The sequence below is a fragment of the Mesocricetus auratus genome, unplaced genomic scaffold (genome assembly GCF_017639785.1).
Source record: "Mesocricetus auratus isolate SY011 unplaced genomic scaffold, BCM_Maur_2.0 Super-Scaffold_100676, whole genome shotgun sequence".
Taxonomy (NCBI): Eukaryota; Metazoa; Chordata; class Mammalia; order Rodentia; family Cricetidae; genus Mesocricetus; species Mesocricetus auratus.
This window is the reverse complement of record NW_024429266.1, coordinates 21,404,946-21,412,998: the sequence shown is the minus strand read 5'-3', so window position 1 is coordinate 21,412,998 and position 8,053 is coordinate 21,404,946. Positions and strand designations below refer to the sequence as shown.

Here is an 8,053-nt window from a genome sequence, read left to right as displayed (position 1 = left end):
CCCAAGCCAGGCTGTGTGCGTGCGAGAGGCGCGGGTGGGGCGGGAAGACGAGGATTGGCGCGTAGCGGCGGGGCCCCAGGTGGCGTTGGCCTTGACCCCGGCCCTGGCCCTGGTCCAGGCGTTGGCCTTGGCTTTGGGGCTGAGGCCGTCGTGGAGCGGGCGCAGGGAGTTAGCTGGTAGGCGACCGCGATGGCGCGGCGCGGCGTGGCGCGGCGTGGCGCCGGTGGGCACGAGCCGGTGGCAGTCCCCGGCGTCGTGTGCGTGGCGTCCCGGCGGCACGGCGTTGGTGGTATAGTGGTGAGCATAGCTGCCTTCCAAGCAGTTGACCCGGGTTCGATTCCCGGCCAACGCAGCCTGTCCACGTTTTGCCAAGGTCCAGGGCCGAGGGTGGTCAGTGTGGCGCCTCTCACTCAGCTCGTCCCGGAGACCGGAGACCGCGCCACCTACCTACCGCCCTCCCGCCCGAAAGAAGGAGGCGAGGCGCCAGACGTTTTGAGGCTCTGGCGAGAGGGAGGGGATCTGCCAGGGGCAGGCGTCGAATCCGGGAGGTGGCTCCCGGGTTGCGGGCGAAGCGGCAGAGGGCACCGGGCACCGGGCACCGGGCACCGGGCACCGGGCCTGTGGCAGGGCGGGGGCGGACGGCAGCCCCGCAATGCCGGGCGGGCGATGGTCTCCGGCGGGCGGGCGGGCGGGCGGGCCGAAGTCTGTCTGTCTGCCTGGCAGACTGGCTGTGCGTCTGTGTCGAGGAGGCGAGAGCGGCGACCGTCGGTGCCAGGCGACGCTCCCTGGTGGTCTAGTGGTTAGGATTCGGCGCTCTCACCGCCGCGGCCCGGGTTCGATTCCCGGTCAGGGAAGCATTCTCTTCTTTTTCTCTGCACCTTAGACGCCCGCTTCTCTCTCGCCAGGCTCCTTGACCGCGCAGCCTCACCTCGCCTCCCTTTTGCCCAAGAGCGCCTCTGCTGCTCGCCTCCGTTGCTCTGATACACACGCACACGCATACACCCTGACCCGTTAAGATAAGCTCCCGCTCCCAACACTCCACTCTTTTCCTAGCTTCGCACTCCGGCTCACCGTCTCTGCCCGCACACACACCGCCACCATCGCGAGGCCGCACGCACAGCCGCCACGCAACGCTCCCGCACACGCTTCCGAGACGCTCACGGAGCCCACGGAGTCTCCACCTGACTCCGACGCCTGCGCCTCTAGCTGGAGGGCCCCACCTGCCCCACCTGCCCCACCTGTCTGTATGTATCACAAGCTCCCTACCACACGACATCTGCCCTGCTCCTCTTGAGTGAGTGTGTGTGTGTGTGTGTGTGTGCGTGTGTTTGTCTCTGTGTGTGTCAACGGCTGTGAGTGTGCCGAAGTGTGTGCTCGGTGTATCTTGCAAAACTCCAGGGGATCTCGGTGATTGTTTATGGTGGTGGTGGTGGATCGGGATGGGGGTGGAGAGCAGGTGGACCGGGTGTGGTCGGGGTGCTGTGGGGAGGAGTTAGCGCGGGGCAGATGGCCGGGTCGCAGCCCAAATCCCCTGCTGGGGTTCCCTAAGTTAGCGCCTGTGGGGTGCGGGGGGAAGGGTAGCCCGTGCGCACAGTGAATGACCCGAGCCGAGACAAGATTTCCTGGAAAGCCCCCAGTACAGCTGCGGAGAGCTAAGGCCAAGCCTGGCATTTTTTTTAACCTGGGTTTTTTTATTATAAAAAGACATCTCTTCTCATTTTACACACCAATCCTAGTTTCCATTCCCTCCCCTCCTCCCCACCCTATCCACTCCTCAGAGAGGGTAAGAAAGCCTCTGTTTTCTAGACCAATCAACATACCAACCACATTGACAGTTCACACAGACACTTTTTAAGAAGCACACTATAGAACCCCTTTTCAAGATTAACCTTTAAAAATATTTCATACATTGGTACATTGGACACTGAGGATCTTCCCCTTGCCTGCTTTGCTCTTCTCGCCTCCTTTTCTTTAGTGGCCTTTGTTCCTCCTGGACGGTGTCATTTTGACTTTCATACTTGTGTTTTGGTGTTTTGTTTACTTGTTTTGTTGGAGACTAGGTTTCTCTGTGTGGCCCAGGCTGTCATGATACCTGCCCTGTAATCCTGGCTGGCCTTGAACTCACAAATTCTCCTGATGATGCCTCCCAACTGCTGGGCTTAAAGGCATGGATCACCACTGCCCTGCTCCTTCCAACATGTTCATATATCTATATACATATATCTATATATGTGTGTGTGTACATATTTATATGATTTTATACATCAATATAAAAGTCCAAGAACAACAAGCAAAAGAAAACATATAATATTCATCTTTTAATGACTGGCTTAATTTGCTTAATGAGATTATACCCGTTTTCTTTCAAGAAACATAACTTCATTCTTTATGGCTAAAAAAAAGTGTGTTCATCTCAAGACTAAGCACTGTTAGAGACAAGCTTTGTCATTTGTACAAGCATACCTCCTAAACCACGTGAGCAGGCCTCAGAGAGGCCCAGAGGAACACACCAAATACAACGCACAGCTTTATTCCCTGGGCTAAGAGTCCTTAGTGAAGGTGATATGGTCCAGAGTTGCGCGCAGGCAACTCAACACACAGGCCTAGCAGCATTGCTGACAGAAGCTATCTCCGTTTTGAAGCCTGGCATCTGTAACGCCACGGTTTCTGCGGGTCGTTGGGGGGCGGGGCGGGGGCGGGGACGGGGGAGAGGTTGCCAGCGCCAGCCTGAGTCGGGAAAGTGGAGCAGAACCTTTGCGCACCGGTTGGGTCTACTGGCGGTTCCCCTGGGTCCGGACCCTGACAGGCAGTCCTGGGCACAGAGACAGATGGTTGAGCGATGACCGCTGGCATAGTGGGAGCGTACACGGTGCCTTTCCCCGACCTGGCTCTACCCCTCCCCTGCTCCGGGAGAGGAGAGAGAGCAGTGTGAAGCAGATTTCTGCGGAGAGTCTGTCTGTCCGTCCGTCCGTCCGTCCGTCCGTCCGTCCGTCCGACAGTCTGTCCGGCCCCGGGCCAGCCGTGCGGCTCGGAGAATAGGCCCTGGGAAACACCCTGGGCAAGCCTCTGCTAGCAGGGGTCAAAGCGGGCCCCGATCGTTGCTTGCCAGTGCCAACTGCAGGGATCCGCGTTCGGCGCTGTGACAGTTGGGTCGTGTCAACTTGGCACCAGTAGGGAGAGGGATTCTGAATGGAGACAACGTCTCTACAGCGTGTGCCTGCGATGATGAGTGATCGCTGCGCGACAGCACACCACGGGCAGGGATGGCGTTGGGGTGGGGGTGCTGTGTAGGGGTGAGAGTAGGGGTGTGGGTCGGGCTGAGGGGAGAGTTGCGGCCAGGCCAGGGGCGTGCCAACCCTGCCTGGGCAGGGGGCTCCGAGTTGTGTTGGACAGCCGGCTGAGCAAGCCAGTAGTGCGCACTCTCCCACCGACAGCTACCGACTGCATCAGATCCTGCCTCCGGGTTCCTCCTACCGGGGATTCCCTCCGCCGGGGACTCAGGAACCTGAAGGAGACCCAAACTGCTCTCCTCCCAAGTTGCCTTTGTCCCTGGTGTTGGACCACAACAAGACACACCCTAACTCGTATCGAAATGGCTACCAGGAGTGGGGTGTTGCTGTGGCGGTGCTCTCGGGAAGATTGCCGAAGACCTTTGTCGGGAGTGGAGGTGGGGGCAAAGAGGCTGAATGCTCCAAGCTGGCTGCGCTGCTCCTCTCGGGGAGCTTGGAAGAGAACGTGGGGAGCAATGCAGACGACGGAGGCCTGGCTCCTACTCGCGACCCTGCAGAGGGCAGCTGGGAAGTCCCCGAGAGACTGGGTTGGGGCCATTCGGTGTTGTGAAAGGAGAGTCTGTGGCCCAGCCTCGCTGAGGCTGAGGCTGAGGAAGCATGTGTGATGAACGAGCCGAAGAGGGGAGGCACCAAGGTGAAACTTTGGCTGTGCAGGGACGATCCTCGGTGGGGCTCGAGTGGAGTCGAGAGGCCAGCGATGATGATGGAGGCCAGAGCAGCCTCGCTGGGGTGAAACCCCTGGGGGTGCTTCCTCGAGGTCGCCTGCAGAGAATGAAGCTCACGCGGAGCCAGGCAGCTCTGAATAGGTGCGGGAGTCAGCAGAGAGCAGCAGACGCTTGGAGATGGGTGTTGGGTCCGGAGTGCCCCAAGAGAGGCTGAGAGGGGACACCAGTGAAGGCGCAGTGCAAGGGAAGGCGTGGGTCGTGGGGAGCGGGCCGAGGCTTGGCACCACCATCCACTCGGCAGGCTCAGAGTCCCCGAAGAGAGCCCGGCAGGGGCTGTCACCGGCCAAGGCGAGGGTCTCGGGGATGCCTGTTTCATGGGACAAACACCAAGGGGAGCTGCAGCCTGAGGACAGAGCCAGCGTCGGCCTGGGAGACAAACTGCACGTGCTGTGGATGGCAGAGCTGTGGGAGTGGGACTGTCCGCGCCCTCTGTCACCCACAGGACAGCTAGGGAACAGGACATGTCAGGAGGCACTGACCGTGGCGACTTTGCTTTTGCTTTCCCTTGAACGCGATCGCGCCCGACTCTTCTTTCCTCCCTCGGCAAAACCAGAGTTTTACTTAAAAAAATAAAACCAGAGGAACCCAATCACTTTTTGGGTTTTTGGCTTTTTATTTCTTTGTTTTCGACATTGGAATTTACAGAAGCCCATAGGTAACACGGTGAAGGGACAACGGAATTGATGAGGGCTTTTGGATATCCTAGAGATGCTTAGAACCTTGAAGGAGACTCTGGGTGATTTGAGGAGACTGAACGATGAAGGTTTGAATGGTAAAAGGGCGGGAGCAGCATCTCTAAAGTCCTTTGTTGTGGGATATTAGTTCTCTATGCATTTCATTCGTTCATGCTGTAAAGTAGGTGTGTAACGGTGCAGCAGAGCTGTGCTGCATTCTTCTCTGTTGCAATTGTCATTTTGCTGGCCCAACACTCCGGACTGCTCGAATAAAGAGCTGAACCGCCAATGGCTAGGCGGGAGAGCGATAGGTGGGGCTGCCAGGCAGAGAGAAGAGATAGCAGAAGAAATAAGGTGAGCAGTGAGAGAAGGAGAAGGACAGGAGGACACCAGAGGCCAGCCCCAGAGCCCCAGAGCCCCCCCCCAACCAGTAACTCTGTAAGAAGGAAAGAAAGGTAGACAGAATAGCCCAGAAAGGGGGAAAAGAGGGAGGGGCGAGTGGAGAGGGGGAGTGGTAGACCGCATCAGCTACGTTAAGGAAAGCTGGCTAGAAATAAGCCAAGCCAAGGCCGGGCATTTATGAGGAAGGATGAGTCTCCTTGAACCTATTTGGGATCTGGGTGGCGTGCCCCCAAGAGTAAAAATATTAAAGAAAAGAAGGGGGGGGGGAAGGAAGAAACACATCTGCAGTCTGCAGTCCTATATGATTTGTATGGTGATGTTGGGAATAAAACGAGCTCTCGGGGATACACAAAGACAGGACAGGTTACAGCTCAAGCAGCGACCTGTTTGTGTGCTGAGAGGCGGGGAGGAAACGCCTCCAGCCGACTGCCATCGGTGAGCCGGGCAGCTCTCAGGGGGTCTAGACAAGTTGCGGTGAGCAGCGATGCGATAGGAGAAAGGAGGCACCCTGGTCGCCATCCGGACTCTTCCCGCGCCAAGGAGGCACAACAAGGTCTGGGGCTAGGGACGTGTCTCGGGCCCCGGGCAAGAGAGGTCCACCAAGTCTCCGCTCTGAGAGAGACACGGTGTCGGGGGCGGGGCGCGTTTTTCAAAAAGAGACGCGGAGGCCGGCGAGGGCGAGCCGGAGGATGAGATTGTCCAGTCCTTCGAAGGGGGTGGACTGCAGGGATTGGAGCGTGAAGCCTTGCAGTGGCTGGCTGCAGTTGAGGCGAGGAGACACTAGGCCGGTGTCCCGGCGCTGGATCGCTGGAGTGCATGTGGCGCCCGCGCCGGCGTGGCGCTGTGGACCTGGGACCGGGACCAAAAGGGACTGGACTCTGCATGGGCCGGGAATCGAACCCGGGCCTCCCGCGTGGCAGGCGAGAATTCTACCACTGAACCACCCATGCCATGGCCAACACTCTTCCCTGACTGCCGCCACAGCCTGTGCTCGCCGCCCCACGACGGTCCCACCACCAGCTAGCTCCCCTTGCCCTGACAGCTAGCTAGATCCTGGGCCCTGGCTCCCTGGACCCGGCAGGGGAGCGCCAGGTCCACCGAGAGGCGAGGCGAGGCGAGGCGAGGCGAGTCCCGGGTGCACACCGAGGGGGAGCTCTGGGGCTGAGCCGCGCCTCTCCCGCACCTCTTGGACCCTGCGGGCGAGCCAGCGGCCCGGCGGCCGGGCGGGTGGCCGTGCGTGCGCCCGGCGTCTGCCAGGTGTGCCTAGGGAATGGCCACCCGCGCGGAGAAGAAGCCTCGACGACCGCAGCGCGACGGCTTGGGTTAGGGGACGGAACGCGCAGGGTGGTGGGCGCAGGGATGGTGGGCGCGAGGGCTGGGCCAGCAGGTCCCGCTGTCGGGTGGGGGCGGGCGCGGTCCTCTGCTCCCCGAAAGGCGCTGGCACCGGGCGTGCTGGCTGGGCCGCCTCCTTCCTGCACCCTCCCCGACGCCAGGCGGAGGGAGCGAGGAGACCATCACGCGCCACGGCCGCCCCCTCCCCAGTCGTAGTGGGCGGGTGTTGAGAGGAGGGCGCTCGTGCGGGCACAAGTGTGGTGTGTCGGGGGAGGGTTGCGGGAGCGAGGCGAGTGGCGGCGCTGGAAGGGTTCTGGAAGGAGGCGCGCGAGACGCGGTCTCTCGGGGTGCGGGTGGCCAAAAAGGTGAGGCTGTCAGGAGTGGGATTCGAACCCACGCCTCCAGGGGAGACTGCGACCTGAACGCAGCGCCTTAGACCGCTCGGCCATCCTGACGGCGGGTGTGGGCGCGAGGCCGCTCGCCTGGCAGGCACCAGGCGCCCACGCGCGCGCGCCCAGCCGACCCGACGCGACGCGGCAGCCGGGCTCGTGTGCGGGTCTGGTTGCTCCAGCCGCGGGCCTCGCCCGACGTCGAGACGCTCGTAGGAGCGGAAGTCGCCCGGGGTCCCGACGCCCGGGCTCCCCGCACCTGCGCCCAGCCCGAATCGCAGGGCGCTCCCAGGTGCCGAGCGTTCGGCCTCTCCCGCTGCCACGGGCGAGGCCCGCAGCCACGTCTCCGCTGCTCTCAGAGCCCGGGGCTCAGCCAGCAGCCCGTCAGCCGCCCGGGAGGGGGCAGGGGCCCGGCGACGCGTGGTCACACCGGGCCGAGGGTCCGGGTCCTGTTGCGAGGGGGCGTTGTGGCCGCGCCGCGGAGGCTCTGGGCTTGGGTGCGGAGGTCGGCGTTGGAGGGGACAGAGGCTGGCGGGCCTGGCCAGGGTCGTAGCGGAGAGGGACCGGCGTGGCGTTGGTCGTCGTCGTCGTCGCCGTCGTCGTCGTCCTCGTTAGTATAGTGGTGAGTATCCCCGCCTGTCACGCGGGAGACCGGGGTTCGATTCCCCGACGGGGAGACACGCTGTCCTTTTTGGATAGCCAGACGGGCGGCCCCGGGGGCGCTGGCCCCTGGCCCGACTCCCCTACCGCGCGCGGGCCGGCGTGCAAGAGCGGGGCTCGCGCCGCCCACTGCCAGGCATGCCCACCCGCCACCGGGCCCTCGGGCCCCTTGCCGGCCACCTGGCCCAGCGCGCGGACGCCCAGGAACGCGCCGTCCTCCCGACGAAGCGGCGGGCGTGGGAGCCGACGGCGTGCGACGCGCGTGGCCCAAGCGCTCTCAGCGCTGTGCCATTCGGGGCCGGGTGGTGGCCTGCCGGCTCGGGGCGGAACCGGGTGCTACCCTGGTCCCTGCGGCCCTCGTGGCGTGACCCGGGCCGTCGGCGGGTCCGGGCGCCAGGTGGCTGCGGTCAGGAGGCGAGAGCGTGCCCCCAGGCCAGGCCGTGTGCGTGCGAACGGCGCGGGTGGGACGGGAGGAGCCCCAGTGGGCTTTGGCTTTGGCTTTGGCTTTGACCTTGGCTTTGACCCTGGCCCTGGCCCTGGTCCTGGCGTTGGCCTTGGCTTTGGGGCTGAGGCCGTCGTGG

The 8,053-nt window shown here is 62.5% G+C and overlaps 5 non-coding genes across 5 annotated transcripts; 3 read left to right on the top strand and 2 right to left on the bottom strand.

Moving 5' to 3' along the window:
• The first annotated feature begins 280 nt into the window (after positions 1–280).
• Positions 281–352, top strand: Trnag-ucc. The gene has a single exon. It is a non-coding gene; the product is annotated as a tRNA-Gly (tRNA).
• A 430-nt stretch (positions 353–782) lies between these two features.
• Positions 783–854, top strand: Trnae-cuc. The gene has a single exon. It is a non-coding gene; the product is annotated as a tRNA-Glu (tRNA).
• Positions 855–5,970: 5,116 nt separating this feature from the next.
• Trnag-gcc lies at positions 5,971–6,041 on the bottom strand. Its single transcript has one exon. It is a non-coding gene; the product is annotated as a tRNA-Gly (tRNA).
• Positions 6,042–6,795: 754 nt separating this feature from the next.
• Positions 6,796–6,878, bottom strand: Trnal-cag. The gene has a single exon. It is a non-coding gene; the product is annotated as a tRNA-Leu (tRNA).
• A 539-nt stretch (positions 6,879–7,417) lies between these two features.
• On the top strand, positions 7,418–7,489 carry Trnad-guc. Its single transcript has one exon. It is a non-coding gene; the product is annotated as a tRNA-Asp (tRNA).
• The last annotated feature ends 564 nt before the right edge of the window (positions 7,490–8,053 follow it).